This window comes from Protopterus annectens, chromosome 3.part1 (assembly GCF_019279795.1).
Source record: "Protopterus annectens isolate FY-2018-M chromosome 3.part1, PAN1.0, whole genome shotgun sequence".
Lineage (NCBI taxonomy): Eukaryota > Metazoa > Chordata > Ceratodontiformes > Protopteridae > Protopterus > Protopterus annectens.
The window spans coordinates 1,370,612,616-1,370,627,770 of record NC_056732.1 but is presented as its reverse complement, the minus strand read 5'-3'; positions in this window follow the sequence as shown (position 1 = coordinate 1,370,627,770).

The window sequence follows — 15,155 nt, the reverse complement described above, 5'->3', positions numbered from 1 at the left end:
GACAGTTAGCCTTAAAAGTGCTTAATCTGTGCAGGCATCCCTTAGCACCATGCAAACAGGCTTAGTCCCACATATGACTGCTTACTCCCACTTACCCCAGTACTAATTTCTTTAAAAGAAAAGAAAAAAGGGGTGAAAAAGGGGGCATAAAGAGGGTAAAACAATATGACAAATAGTTAGGGATATGCAGGATGGGTGTAGGGAAGGTCCATAGCTGTCCATTTCTTCTACAGCAACAGCTGTGCATATATACTGAATTTGAAGGTAAATTTGGACACTCAAACACCCCTGAGAGAGAGGGGTGAGGACAACAATAATGTGTTGTGAAGCCAGTTAGAGAACATCACATGTGTCCGGTGGACACGTGTGCGAAATGGACAGCTATGTATGGGGCAAATTTTTTTTCTGGGAACAGATTGCCCTTTTTTATTTTTCTAAGGTGAGAGTGGGATGTTGGGGAAGGATAGTAGGTATATTTGGAGAGGTAAGTTGGGTAGGAAGACAGACAAGACAGCATACAGGGGCAGTATATGACACATATGGGGGAAAGCACCTTGGACAGGGAGGGGTATTTGGTAATCAGAAGCCCATGCGCCCCCAAATGGATACAGTGGGATTGAGGTTTCCACCCATGGGCAGTCACCACTGCACCTTCACGGCCCCAAAGGTGGCTGTGCTAGGGGCTGAGCAGGAGCGGCAGGCTGACCCTCTAAATGTGCCACTCAGCCCTCAAGCTGGTGTAGCAGATCTCAAAATTCCTTGTGGAGCTCGCTACGCACCAGACCCTAGACCAGGATTCAGGTGACAGGATCTTGTCCATGCCCACACCCAGGGGGTCGAGTCCCATTCCTCTGAGGCAGTTCCACCCAAAGGTGGTGCAGGGCAAGTGGACGAGGAGGTCTCGGGGTGGGTCGCAGACATGCTAGGGCCCAGTGCCATGGCCAGATGAGGTGGGAGAAGTGGATCCACAGGGATCGACCTTCCCTGATGTGCTATGGTGTTGCAGTTTTAGAACATGTGTCGGTTAGTAATGGTAAACACAATCCAGGATTATAACAGCATGCATGAGTATTGCCATTAACCCAATATAACAGATTTGGAACATTTGCATAGCAAACAGAACACATGCATATATGGAATCACAGTGGGCATTACACCAGCATGCAGGTTACATTAATAGCAACAGGCCACCAATGATAGTATTTGAACAGGGAACATTAATTGGAATACATGTTAATATTTTTAGAACAACAGGACACATGTCCCAACAGTAGGTTTGGTGGAAAACATACCCATTCATTTATGTGTTTAGATTATTGATGAAGATAAGGTGGGGGAAGAGAGAGAGATGTCAGTTAACAAATGTAGGTTCTTGCAGTGGTCACAGCTTTAATGATCATTGCTCTATTCATTACTCTACAGGTATTATTACAACAACTATGGCCTTGGGTTGGGCAGTGGTATATTTGCACAAAGTATAATTACAGCCTTCTTATAGCTACTTTATACTTTCTCTTACCTGGAAGACCTGTGGAGGGAATGTTTGTTAATACTACATTACTGTTTCTACCCATATTCATATAGTCAGGATCACATATGTGCACTCATACTGTGTGTGTGTGTGTGTGTGTGTATGTGTGTCTGTGTGTGTCTGTGTGTGCTACTGACACACTTTGCCTTGATTTCTATCAGTTACCCTGGTTGTTGTTAGCAGAGACCAGTAGCTGTGACAGCATGACACTTTTGAATATTTCTTGGGGAGACCACTTGGTGCATGTACTTATTTTGCTGTCATTTGCAGCCTTGGGGTTGGACACAGTATAACTACAGCCTTCTTATAGCTACTTTATACCTTCTTTTACCTGGAAGACCTGTGGAGGGATTGTTTGTTAATATTACCTGACTGTTTTTACACATTTTCACAAAATCCTAGTTGAAATTATGCATACAGCTTACTACCACTCCCGGGATTCAAACTGTGGCTGTTTCTACTAAAAATATAACAATTGTGTGTTTCATCAGAGGGAGCTATTGAAAAACTGCTGTTTCTTCTTTGAATGATTTCTTTCTCATTCTCTCTTTGTTGTACAATCTGATCTTGTAATTACAACATTCTTATACATACATTCCTATACATACCATTTCACATAGCACAGTGTGTAAAACAGTGGTTAACACAACATTAATATTCAGATATCAGATCTTGGTGCGTGACATTTGTAATATCAGTTAATCTTGTCTGTTATAGAGGCACTAATTTTGTCAGATGAGACTTGATTGTTTAATGCTTTCAGAGCTATAGTTGCTATGCATAGCCTGTACACATTTCAAATCATACCATACCAGAGTAAATACAACCAGTCCAGGGTTTTGAATTTTATTCACAGGCAATTACAGTTTTATTAATATATGACCTATATGAGACTATTACTGTAATATTGTCTGCTTTATTCAGTAGAAACAATACCCATTTTAATAATGCCAGGTGACATTCTACTACTTTATATTTATTTGGTATGAATTGTACAAGCTAGATTGTTACTCACCAGCCTTGCGACATGACGCAGCCTTTGCAACCTGCTGGCATGGGCTTCCTGGTTTGCAACCCGCTCAGCTGGAGCTGTAATGAAGATAGAGAAACATTTATGCATACCTATCCATCATATGCACAGGCTGTACTTTGGTAAACAGTTATTGCTATGAATACTTACACACTGCTGGGACATCACCCCTCTGTCATGCTTCTTGGACCCACTGTTCCAAGAACTCCCTCTTCCTCTGCTTCAAGTCGGCATAGTGGAGCTGGACCTGCTCATCAGTCTGAGGGATAGCAGTGGCACTGGTGAGATCATGGGAGAGACTTTCCCAGTCTGCCGCTTTGTATTGGGAACCCTAGTACTGGTCCTGCAGCAGTCTCATGTCATGTTTTTTTACAAGGAGTCCTACCATGACCTTGGACTCCTGTATGTCCCAGCGCTGCACCCAAAGCACATTCCCTCTCCAACACCTTCCATACTGCCTACAGTGGGGAGCTACAACCAGTTGTGAGCTGTATTCCCACCTGTTATGTTTAAATACGGCCGATTTCCCACCCTTTGCTGTGATTGGACGGTGTTCTATATGCTGAGCGAAGCTAAACTATGGGCAAACCTGCTTAGCTAAGGCTGGCATGCTTAAAGGGGCAGGTTCAGCACTGCTTACCAATGGTAAAATCCACTGAGCTGGGCTACTCATTGCTTAGCATTCATATTTACACAATGCTTACACCCAGTCAGCATAGCTGTGCAATGCTTAGTATTGCTTATGTTTTATTTTATGGACTACCACCTGTATGGGATTGAGTCATCATTCCTGACATCATATAAGTTTGTTTACCCTCCCTGACATTCCCCAGTGTGCTTTCATTGCATTTATTCTTGTGTGAGTACACTGTATGGGGCACTTGTGTTTATATGGGGGTTTCGCAACTTTATTACACTGACACCTCACATCTGGGCCTAATACACTACTCTGGTTCAGAAATATAATTATCTTCCTACATAAATATAGAAATAAATTAAAATTGTAATGATTTCACATGCAAAATGGAAATGGCTTCTGTGAGGCTCGAATCATAAATGACTACATGCAAGGCATGCACTCTAACTGCTACACTATTGCACTACTGTGTGTGTTGGATGTCTATTGCTATTTAACTTCTCATGCTGTTTAAGCTGGGCTAAGCATAGCTAAGCAACAGGCACACCTGCGCAGCTACGCTTAAACTTTATTGCAGATGTAAAAAAAATTATTATTTATTTGTTGGGGGCTGTGTTTTGCAAACGTTGATGACATATAACTTTTCACAGTATGTCCGGATATTTGCATTATATTCTTGGTCCACTTTTCATACACTTGTGGCTATCTGGCACATCATTAAAGACTGGAGTTTGACAGTAATGACAGACATTTGCATTTTAGACTTCATACCCTTCATAAAATTCATGCTAATGCAAAACCTGTTATTCTATCAACTTTCTAAGTTTGTAATGGCAATATTTCAGAGTTGTCCCTTATGGCTTTGTCCAGATTTCTTACTCTAACTGGTTGTAAGGTGTGCATTTTAAACTTCAAACCTTTCACAAATTTCATGCTAATGCAAAACCTGATATTCTGTCCACTTTGTAAGTTTGTAATAGCGATGTTTAGCAGTTTTCCCTTATGGCTTTGTCCAGATTTCATACTCTAATGGGCTGAGAGGTGTAACGAGCAATCTCACTCTTTTTAAATTGCTGTACGGCAATTCTGGTGTGCAGGCGGGGTATATGTATTGTGAGACCACTGCTCTCAAACATACCCCCTGCACTCATACACATCCCCATGTACGTATTACAGCACGGCAGTGTGCTTCTATATATATATATATATATATATATATATATATATATATATATACACACATATATACATGGCACGCTACCATGCTCCACAGGAATGGTCCCTTCCATGCAGGAATAAGTTACTCCTCCACGGATGTTTGCTGAATCCAGATGTCAATTCTCACATTTTAATTGGTTCAGCAATACCCATATTTATGGAGACATGATAAGATGAAGTATTTAGATGATTGGATTAAAAAGGATTCTATTATGGCAGCTAAGTATATGTGGGAAAAAAAGTAAACAGATAATACAAACACTGAGAAGTTGGAAGCTCTTGATTATGAATATGGATTTTATTATACAAATAGTGAAAACATTTCTAGTCCCTTTCATATTATACACAGGTCAGACATGCTTTTATCAGAGAAGCCGTTCACCTTAATTAATAAAGTGCTGAAGACATTTATTTGGGAGGGAAAGAGGACAAGAATTAAGGTGGATAAGTTGTTTCTCCCCACAGACTAATGTGATTTAGGATTACCACATTTGAAGGTATACTTAACAGTTAAGCTTATGTACATAACACAGATAGAGGACTACAAATCAAAATGGAAAGAAATGATGCTGAAGGGGAGGGGGTTACAAAATAAGGAGATTGTATGATTTATGTGCATACCCTGAAGCTTAACAATAACAACCATACAGAATATTATATTTAAAATGCAGCAGAAATTATTTGGAGAACTAAGCCAATGAGGGAATAGAGAAAGGAGATTTTAAAAATAGGGATGACTGCAACAAGGGACATAGGAAATAGGCAAGAGGGAGCTAGAAGTTACTGGAGAAAATCAGCAAAGGAACCAAGGTATTGGGAGCAAATAAATAGGGAAGAAAAAACTAAATTTGGACTGTGGGATGGAGATTGCCTTCTATACCAAGGACTGATAGCAGAGTATAAACAAAGCTGACATGATGGGGAGTTTTAAATGAAAGACCAGCTCTGGTTGAGTTTATAGTTTATTCTAGAACAGAAGCTGCAGTTAAAAAAAGGCATAATTAGTAGGGCATACAATGCATGATAACTATAAGAAGCAATCAGAAGAAACTCGAAAAGACTAGAAAGGCAATATACAAATAAGCAATGGGAAGATAATTTGTATGGCTCCGAAATATGCAAGAAAATGTAGAAGATTTAGATTTTTGCATGGAAGTGTTTGCCCAGGTATGTTTATACCCAAAATAGACAACAGAGATTTTTTCCACAGGAAGATAGCAGTTGATGTGATGAGAAAGAAAAGGGCAGTTGCTGACATTTTTTTTTTTTTGGAGGGGGTGATGCAATCAGTTGGTAGATTTTAAAAATCCTCTACATAGTACTTTGTCAGAAATGTTGGGGGAGCAAATTATTGTAACTAAGGAAATTATTATTTTGAGCTGGACTATAGAAACTGAAATGCATAGACCTTGTAAGGCCATGTTAAGTTTAATACTATTGGTTGCCAAAAAATAATAGAAAATGGAAATCAAAAACTAAACCATCATAATAGATCTTATTGAATGGTGTAAAGGAACTAAAAGAATTGAAGGTGGGATCTTTAAAAAAGGAAGGAGCAAACTATATTGTGCCTTTTTTAGGCAAGGTCCCAAAGACAAATCTTCCAACATAAGAGATCTGTCAGAAAGCAAGTTGAAGGTTATGCTGCTAAATGCTAGGAGTCTTAACCTGAAAATGCACTCACTGGAGGCTCTCCTTGCACTGAAAGACACCAATGTCTGTGCAGTCACGGAAACCTGGTTCAGGGCTGCAGAGAACACCCCTGCCTTACCAGGCTATAACTCATTCCACACATTCAGACCCCAAAATGAGGTCAGGAAGACAAAGGGTGGTGGAGGCTCTGTCTTCATTAAGGACAGGCACACCTCCAGACTGGTCTGCCAGCATGATGCACTAGAACTACTCCAGGTGCAACTGGCAGTTGGCAAGACACTCATCCAAGTTATAGCCAGCTATAGACCACCCACCATGACTCAGGACCCCCACTTCTCTTACCTGGATCTACTCGACTCCATCAAGGTGCCTCCTAACACCCTAATCCTTGGTGACTTCAACTACCCCACCATAGATTGGGTGAACTATCCCTGCACTAATGCACTCACTCAACAATTTCTTGACTTCATCAGTTCTAATGCACTCGACCAGCTTGTCTCATCTCCCACAAGGAGAGATAACATTCTGGACTTGGTTCTCACCAACATGGGCAACCGCTGTACCACTCCCATAGCATGTTCTTCCCTGGTGAGATCAGATCATCAGACAGTCTCATTCAAAGTTTCTATCCCACCCCCTCCCCCAGCCATAATCAAGCTAAAAATGTATCAAAAGCTGACTAAAACCTCCTAAGGGAGGGTATCTGTAGCTTCACACCACCACCACCCTCAGAGAATGCAAACAACTATGCTGAACAGTATGCCAATGCAGTACACAAGCATTTGTACAACTGCAATGACTCAGCCATACCCAACAGAACTAAAACCTGCTCCTCAAGGAAACACAAACTTGTTTGGTGGACATCCTCTATCAACAGGCTTTACAATAAAAGGAAGAGACTGTTGTCCAAGGGTAAAATGGAACAAATTCCAAATGGAAGAAACTCCCTCCTTAGCCTCAACACGCAAATTAGATCACTAGTAAAAACCTCCAAAGCCAATTATGAATCAAAACTAGCCTCCAAAACAAAGGGAAACCTCAAAGTGTTCTTCAGTTACTTCAGGAACCTTCATGGCAAAGTCCAGGTTTGTTCCAAATTAGTACTTAACAGTATCACTTACACTGATCCTGCTGACGTAGCCAACCTGCTACCAGTTAGGTTGAGGGCAAACTTCACCCCCTGTCCCCCCCAAAGGCCCTTTCCACATTCCTGATACTTGTCCTGCACCTCACATCTCCATAGATCAAGTGTTAAAGGCCCTATCTAAGGCAAATAACACAGCTTCCATGGGACCTGGTAGTATCCCAGGCTATATTCTGCACCATCTCCAGCAAGAACTGGCTTCACCATTGAGCACCCTATTCAACCAAAGCCTAAGTACAGGCTTCATTCCAACAGAGTGGAAAACTGCCATTGTCATCCCCTTGCACAAAGGTGGTGCCACTACTGACCCTGGAAACTATCACTCCATTAGCTTGTCAAGTCTGATCTGTAAAGCAATGGAGCAGACTATTATGGATCTCAAAAATGAGGACATAGGCAATCTCCAACCACTTGACCCTACCCAGTTCAGATTCATCAAGGGCAGATCTTGCCTATTGAACCTGATTGACTTCTTTGAGACTGCCACCAAGGCCCTGGATGAGGGAAAGTCAGTACATACAGCTTACCTTAACTTGAACAAGGCCTTTGACACGATCTCCACTCTGGCATCATCAAAAAGCTAAGATGACTTGACGTAAATCCCTATTGCTTCAGGTGGGTGGTCAAATGGCTCACCGACAGGACCCTCAAGGTCAAAATAGGCACCTATCAGACCTGTCACTACTGGAATTCCCCAGGGATCTGTCCTGGGACTCCTGCTGTTTGGCATCTACTTCTCAAAGGTCCATGCAAAGGCTCACAGGCCTGTGGCTGATCAAGTTTGCAGATGACTGTAAGTTGGGTACTGTCATTGACTCCCCCAGACTATGTTAACATATGCAATAGGGTCTCACAGCAACTAATGACCGGTGCCAAAGTCATGACCTCAGGCTAAATGCAAAAAAAAAATGTATCATCATACCATTTGGCAGAAACACAGCCCCTACTGATTACCACATCAATGGCAACCCCCTAAACACACAAGCTGTGGTGAGAGACCTGGGTACTCAGGTTGATAACAATCTCACATTCAACCATCGTGCAGCAGCAGTGGTTAGAAAAGCCTTTCACTTGGTTCATTTCATAAGTAAAGGGATTGCATCCAGAAAAAAGGAGGTTATTACCCATCTGGACTCCTCCCTCATTAGACCAGTAATTGATTATAATTCCCCGTTTGGTATATACCTCTCCAAACATCTGCACCACCTGGAAAGGCCACAGAAATACCTCACAAAGAGAATCCATGGCCTCTAACACCTGTCCTATGTGGACAGGCTCAAATCACTATCACTCTACTCGGTATTGTACAGATTGCTCAGAGATGATCTGTGTCAAGCCTACAAGACAAACTCTGACCCTGCCCTACTAGAGATCACCATATCCATAAGTCTAACTCCTTGAGCATTACCCACTCAAAAGGCCTGAATCTAATATGCGACATTAACAAAACCTGCTGGAGAGTCAGGTTTGTCTCCCAGAGGCTGCCCTGTCTCTGGAATAGATTAAAAAACTCACCACAGACTTGTCTAAATTGGAAAGTACATTGAAAGACAGGAAAATTAAGAAATTTCTTAGGGATGTGGGGGACTATGAGAGGGGTAAACCCTTTGATACATCAAAGAATGTCACCTTCAAATTACCTAGAGAGGGGAATAAGTATGACAACAGGTCATCCACACCCAAAAGAAAAGGGCAGAAATCTATTCTTAAGAAAAATACTGGTTTTTCAATAAGTACCTCAGGTGAGGATACTTCCTCTAATACTGAAGGTGAATCTGATATACATTCCAGAGAAGGGTCACCTAAAGCACAAAGGGACAACTTTTCACACCCTCCCAATTCAAATACAGACGAGGGGGGCGGAAACATAAGAAACGATATATCCAAACCAAGTCTGGAGACACTTTTGAAGATCATGACACAACATTAAGTTCTCATTCCAATGTTCACAATATTTCATCGGTTGAATTGACCGATGCACAACTCAATATATTGAATAAAGGGCTCAATTTTGTCCCAGGGTTTTTTGTTTCTGAACAATCCTTGGCTCAGGATGTGATTAACTTTTGTCGAATATTGAACTTGAATTTGTTTTTTGATAACAGTAATTGTGATGTTTTTGGTGATACATGTCATGATTTCAGGTTTAAAAAGTCAACATTTAATCCACCTATGTCACATCTAGTGGGGGTATTCCAAAAAAATGTTCTGCAGGACATACATTGTCATCTCAAAGATTTTCCAATTTTTCATAATAATTTGTCTGTTGATGAAATGTCAAGTTTAAATGAGCTTATTAATAATAAAGACCTTGTTATCATTCAGGCTGATAAAGGTGGAGCGGTGGTTGTATTAGATAAGGTTACCTATGATAGTGAAGTTATGAGACAATTGGGTGATATGCAGTATTATAGGGAGATGCCCTTGGATCCTTCACCACATTTTCAACATAAAATTTGTGAATTTCTAACTGAGGCAGTTGAGGAGGGTATTATTACCCAATATACCAAAGAGCAACTAATAGTTGACTCACCCAGTAAACAATACATATATATGTTACCGAAGATCCACAAACATCCCACAAATCCACCAGGTCGACCCATTGTCTCAGGACATGGGTCACTTACTGAACCACTGTCTGAATATTTAACCCAATATTTAAAACCTTTATTGGGTTTCATTAGAGCCAGAATTCAAGATACCACCCAATTCCTGGACATTATTAACAACTCTCAACTTGAACCACATTGGCTTTTATGCACCTTGGATATTACTTCCCTCTATACGAATATTCCACACTGGGCAGGCTTACAAGCGTTGGATTATTGGCTGGCTAGGTCAGGTTTATATCAACCTGGATTTAACACATTTCTTATATGCCTTACAGAATATGTTTTATCCAGTAACGTTTTCTATTTTCAGAATCATTGTTATTGGCAAATTAAAGGCACTGCTATGGGTGCATCTTTTGCACCCATATATGCAGATCTTTTTATGGCATATGTTGAAGAAATTGTCATCTATGACCACAGCCATAATATTTACATGTGTGAGATGGACATTTGGCGTCGTTATCTGGATGACTGTTGGTTGGTGTGGAAGGCTGATGAAGGCTATCTAATGGAGTTCCTTGGATATCTCAATGACAATATATGGGGGATAGAATTTAAGTTGACTTATCATAGGAACAGGATGGTATTTCTTGATGTAGAAATCAATAGAAATGAGGATAATACCTTATCAACTAGGATGTTCAGGAAATTCCCAGAATTTAATTCATTGTTACATGCTACCAGCTTCCACCCACAACATGTCATCCAGAATATACCCAAATCACAATTTCTTAGAGCCAGGAGAATCTGTTCTAGCCAGCAATCCTTTTCTGATGCCCAGGAGGATTTGACACAGAGATTTATTAGGAGGGGGTATCGCCCAGGTACAGTTTATTTAGCCAAAAGATCTGTGTTTAATATCAACAGGGATGATCTATTATTATATAGAGATAAGGAAAACAACAAAAGGCCACAACCCTTGCGTTTGGTGACCACATATGGACGCAACACACAGGGTTTTAAAAATATCATACACAGACATTGGAATGTTCTCAAAGCTGATCACAAACTTAATCTTTTACTTCCTGATACATGTTCCTTTTCATTCAGAAGGGGACAGACTATGGGTTCCAAATTTAGTCATTATAAAAGAGTTGGTCCTGATTTCTCTACTTCTACCCAGTTGTCGCTCATGGGTAAACCTATTGTTGGATGCATGCCTTGTGGACATTGTTCTTTTTGTGTTCGTGTTTTACGCACCAATGAATTCAGTAGCAAAAACATGTCTGTTGTTTTGATATTAACTTTTGGGGCAATTGTAATACTGAGTGGGTCATCTATTTGGTGACCTGTAATTGCTCTGCTTTCTATGTCGGGAAGACCTCCAGGCCTTTCCGGCTTAGAATTTGTGAGCATTTGAGTGACATTAAAAATAAACGTATTAACAATGCATTATATAAACATTGCCTAAAACATGCCTCAGCTTCTTTCAAATTTGCCACTATTGATTGTATCAAGGGTAGATGTTTGAATAAACAGCACTGGCTTGAATTACTAAGCTCCAAGGAAAGGAAATGGATTATAAAACTTGGAGCTTTGTTTCCACCTGGCCTCAATGATCAATTGTAACAATGATTATTTATGTGGTGCTGTGATTGGTTAAAATGGATAGCCCATCTGTATTTATATGGCTGCATTTTGATACTTTGATTTTCATTTGTATTTTTTGTATGTCACTGAAGAAGGCTCCTGGGAGCCGAAACCGGTTTGTGATGTGTGTAGGGTGATTTTTTATTCCTACATGTATATACAATAAAATCTTTTCTGATTTGAATCCTGCTGATGCTCGCTGGCTTTCTTTGATTGTCCATATTGACTGTTTGGCCGTGCGAGGGTCTCCCGGGCATCTGTTTTTTGGTCTGGAATAGACTTCCCATACACGTCAAACAGAGTAACTCGCTGACCCTCTTCAAGCACAACCTTGATAAGTGGATGGGAAACCACATTTTTGTTGCAGGAGTTCCACCTGTGTCCATCATTGACAGGGACGACAAGTGCTAACTGAGGTTTCTTTTTGGGGATAAACTCTTGGCTAGACTTGTAAGGGCCCCCAGGGCCATTAGCATAGTAACCTCCTATTATCCTATGTTCCTATATAAAAAGAAATGGAATCTGTTGAACAATATGTATCGAATAATTTTCTGGAGGAGGAGTGAAATTTCAGGGAAAGCAGAACTTGAGCAATCTATGTAAAGTTAAACTGAATAATAATTATTACAAAAGAAACCATGTAAGCTTAATGCATGAAAAAGAAAAGTCTTTGTAATAGTTTGTTTATCTTGTAACTTTATGTCTATCCATACAGCTGTCTAATGTGTACAGTTAATAAAAGTGTTTAAAAAAATACATATTTTGGGTACAGTGTATATCTGCAAATCTGCAGTGGTGTAGCCCCTGAATGAAAAAGATTAAAGCAACAGTGGCTGAAGAGATATATACTGGAAGATGGAATATGGAATGAATACTTCTGCTTTTTTTTTTTGAAAAAAAATTATAGTGACTCACTGGTACAGCATATGTTAAGACTGATGGAAAACTCTTTAGAAGGCTGGTATGAAAATGTTGTTTTGTCTCTGAGAATGGATCATGTTACATGATATAACATTCCTCAACTAAGTAGTCAGCCTTCATGTAGCAGTTTTGACAGATATATATGTATCTCATGCTTTTTATTTAAATGTTAAGCACAGGAATTAGGACAGTCAGTAGTATCTCACTCCTAGTGATTTTATGGTTAGTGGCATTTTCAGCCAGTGACCATTCTAGACTCAGTGCCTCATGTGTGACACCATCACATTTCTTTAGTTTCCACTTTATCTGTTCATTATGATGTGGTCCTCTCACCATGAAGCGATTAAAAACCTCATGTTATAAACTGGTCTTGGGTCAGATATGGACTTCAGATCCAGTTAAGGTCTGGTGAAGTCATTGCTGCAACTAACTGCAGCCCTCATGTATGCAATGCATGTCTTCCCTATCCTACAGCCTAATGTACATTGATGTCACGGAGATGCACACACTCGCATGCATCTCCTTTAAAGCTTCAAGGAATGCCTACCTCTTATTTGGCTGTTTGTCATTTCCCCTGACCTTTCTTATGGTCACTGAAGCAGTGGTGCATCCTTCAACTATCCCGTTCCCAAGAGTCAGCGCTGCTAAATAAACACTCATCTATTTTCACTATGGACATACCTCTGGTGCTTGAACTCAGCCATCTTCACTATGGACAGACCTCTGGTGCTTGAACTCAGCCATCTTAACTATGGACAGACCTCTGGTGTCTGAACTCAGCCATCTTCAATAGGGACAGACCTCTGGTGCTTGAACTCAGCCATCTTCACTATAGGCAGACCTCTGGTGCCTGAACTCAGCCATCTTCACTATGGACAGACATCTGGTGGCTGAACTCAGACATCTTCACTATGGACATACCTCTGGTGCCTGAACTCAGCCATCTTCACTACGGACATACCTCTGGTGCCTGATCTCAGCCATCTTCACTATGGACAGACCTCTGGTGCCTGAACTTAGCCATCTTCACTATGGACATACCTCTGGTGCCTGAACTCAGCCATCTTCACTATGGACAGACCTGTGGTGCCTGAACTCAGACATCTTCACTATGGACAGACTTCTGGTGGCTGAACTCAAACATCTTCACTATGGACATACTGTACCTCTCGTGTCTGAAGTCATTGACTCCCCAGTTCATAGTGAATATGGACATACCTCTGGTGCCTGAATGCAGACATCTTCACTATGGACATACTGTACCTGTGGTGCCTGAAGCCATCCATCTTCACTATGGACATACTGTACCTGTGGTGCCTGAAGCCATCCATCTTCACTATGGACATACTGTACCTGTGGTGTCTGAAGTCATCCATCTTCACTATGGACATATTTCTGGTGCCTGAACTCAGCCATCTTCACTATGGACATACCTCTGGTGCTTGAACTAAGCCATCTTCACTATGGACAGACCTCTGGTTCCTGAACTCAGCTATTTTCAATATGGACACACCTCTGGTGCCTGCACTCAGCCATCTTCACTATGGACAGACCTCTGGTGCCTGAAGTCATCCATCTTCACTATGGACATATCTCTGGTGCCTGAACTCAGCCATCCTCACTATGGACAGACCTCTGGTGCTTGAACTCCACCATCTTCACTATGGACAGACCTCTGGTGCCTGAACTGAGCCATCTTCACTATGGACAGACTTCTGGTGGCTGAACTCAGACATCTTCACTATGGACGTACTGTACCGCTGGTGCCTGAAGTTATCCATCTTCACTATGGACAGACCTCTGCTGCCTGAACTCAGCCATCTTCACTATGGACAAACCTCTGGTGCTTGAACTCAGCTATCTTCACTATGGACATACCTCTGGTGCCTGAACTCATCCATCTTCACTACGGACATACCTCTGCTGCCTGAACACAGCCATCTTCACTATGAACAGACCTCTGGTGCCTGAACTCAGCCATCTTCACTATGGACATACCTCTGGTACCTGAACTCAGCCACATTCACTATGGACAGACCTCTGGTGCTTGAAGTCAGCCATCTTCACTATGGACAGACCTCTGGTGCTTGAACTCAGACTTCTTCAATATGGACATACTGTACCTCTGGTGCCTGAAGTCATCCATCTTCTCTATGGACATACCTCTGGTGCCTGAGTGCAGACATCTTCACTATGGACATACTGTACCTGTGGTGCCTGAAGTCATCCATCTTCACTATGGACATACCTCTGGTGCCTGAACTCAGCCATCTTCACTATGGACATACCTCTGGTACCTGAACTCAGCCACATTCACTATGGACAGACCTCTGGTGCTTGAAGTCATCCATCTTCACTATGGACATACCTCTGGTGCCTGAACTCAGCCATCTTCACTATGGACATACCTCTGGTGCCTGAACTTCATTTCAGATGGAGTTTACTGGCATGCAAATGGGTTATCTTTTTTTCCCTTTTTTATGTCTGTCTGTCAGGAAAATGTTTGTTTCACGTGTATTTTTATGAGTAGTTCTGCATGCATCAGCCAACACCATGACATTAAACTTTATAGGTGGACAGGATAATGACAATGGTTGTGTTCAGGGACAGTTCTCTACAACCTGTGATGACCAGCTTCAAAGACATTCATTGACCTGGATTTGCCTGAAGGGAATTCTATAAAGCAGGCTGGACTGAATTCTAAAATGCTTAATAATGCTACTGAATGACAGTCAAATATGTGTTTGCTCTTTGGATTTCCTCAAAATATTTACTCAATTTCAAATGGTAATCATCTAATGTGAATGGTAAACTGCTGA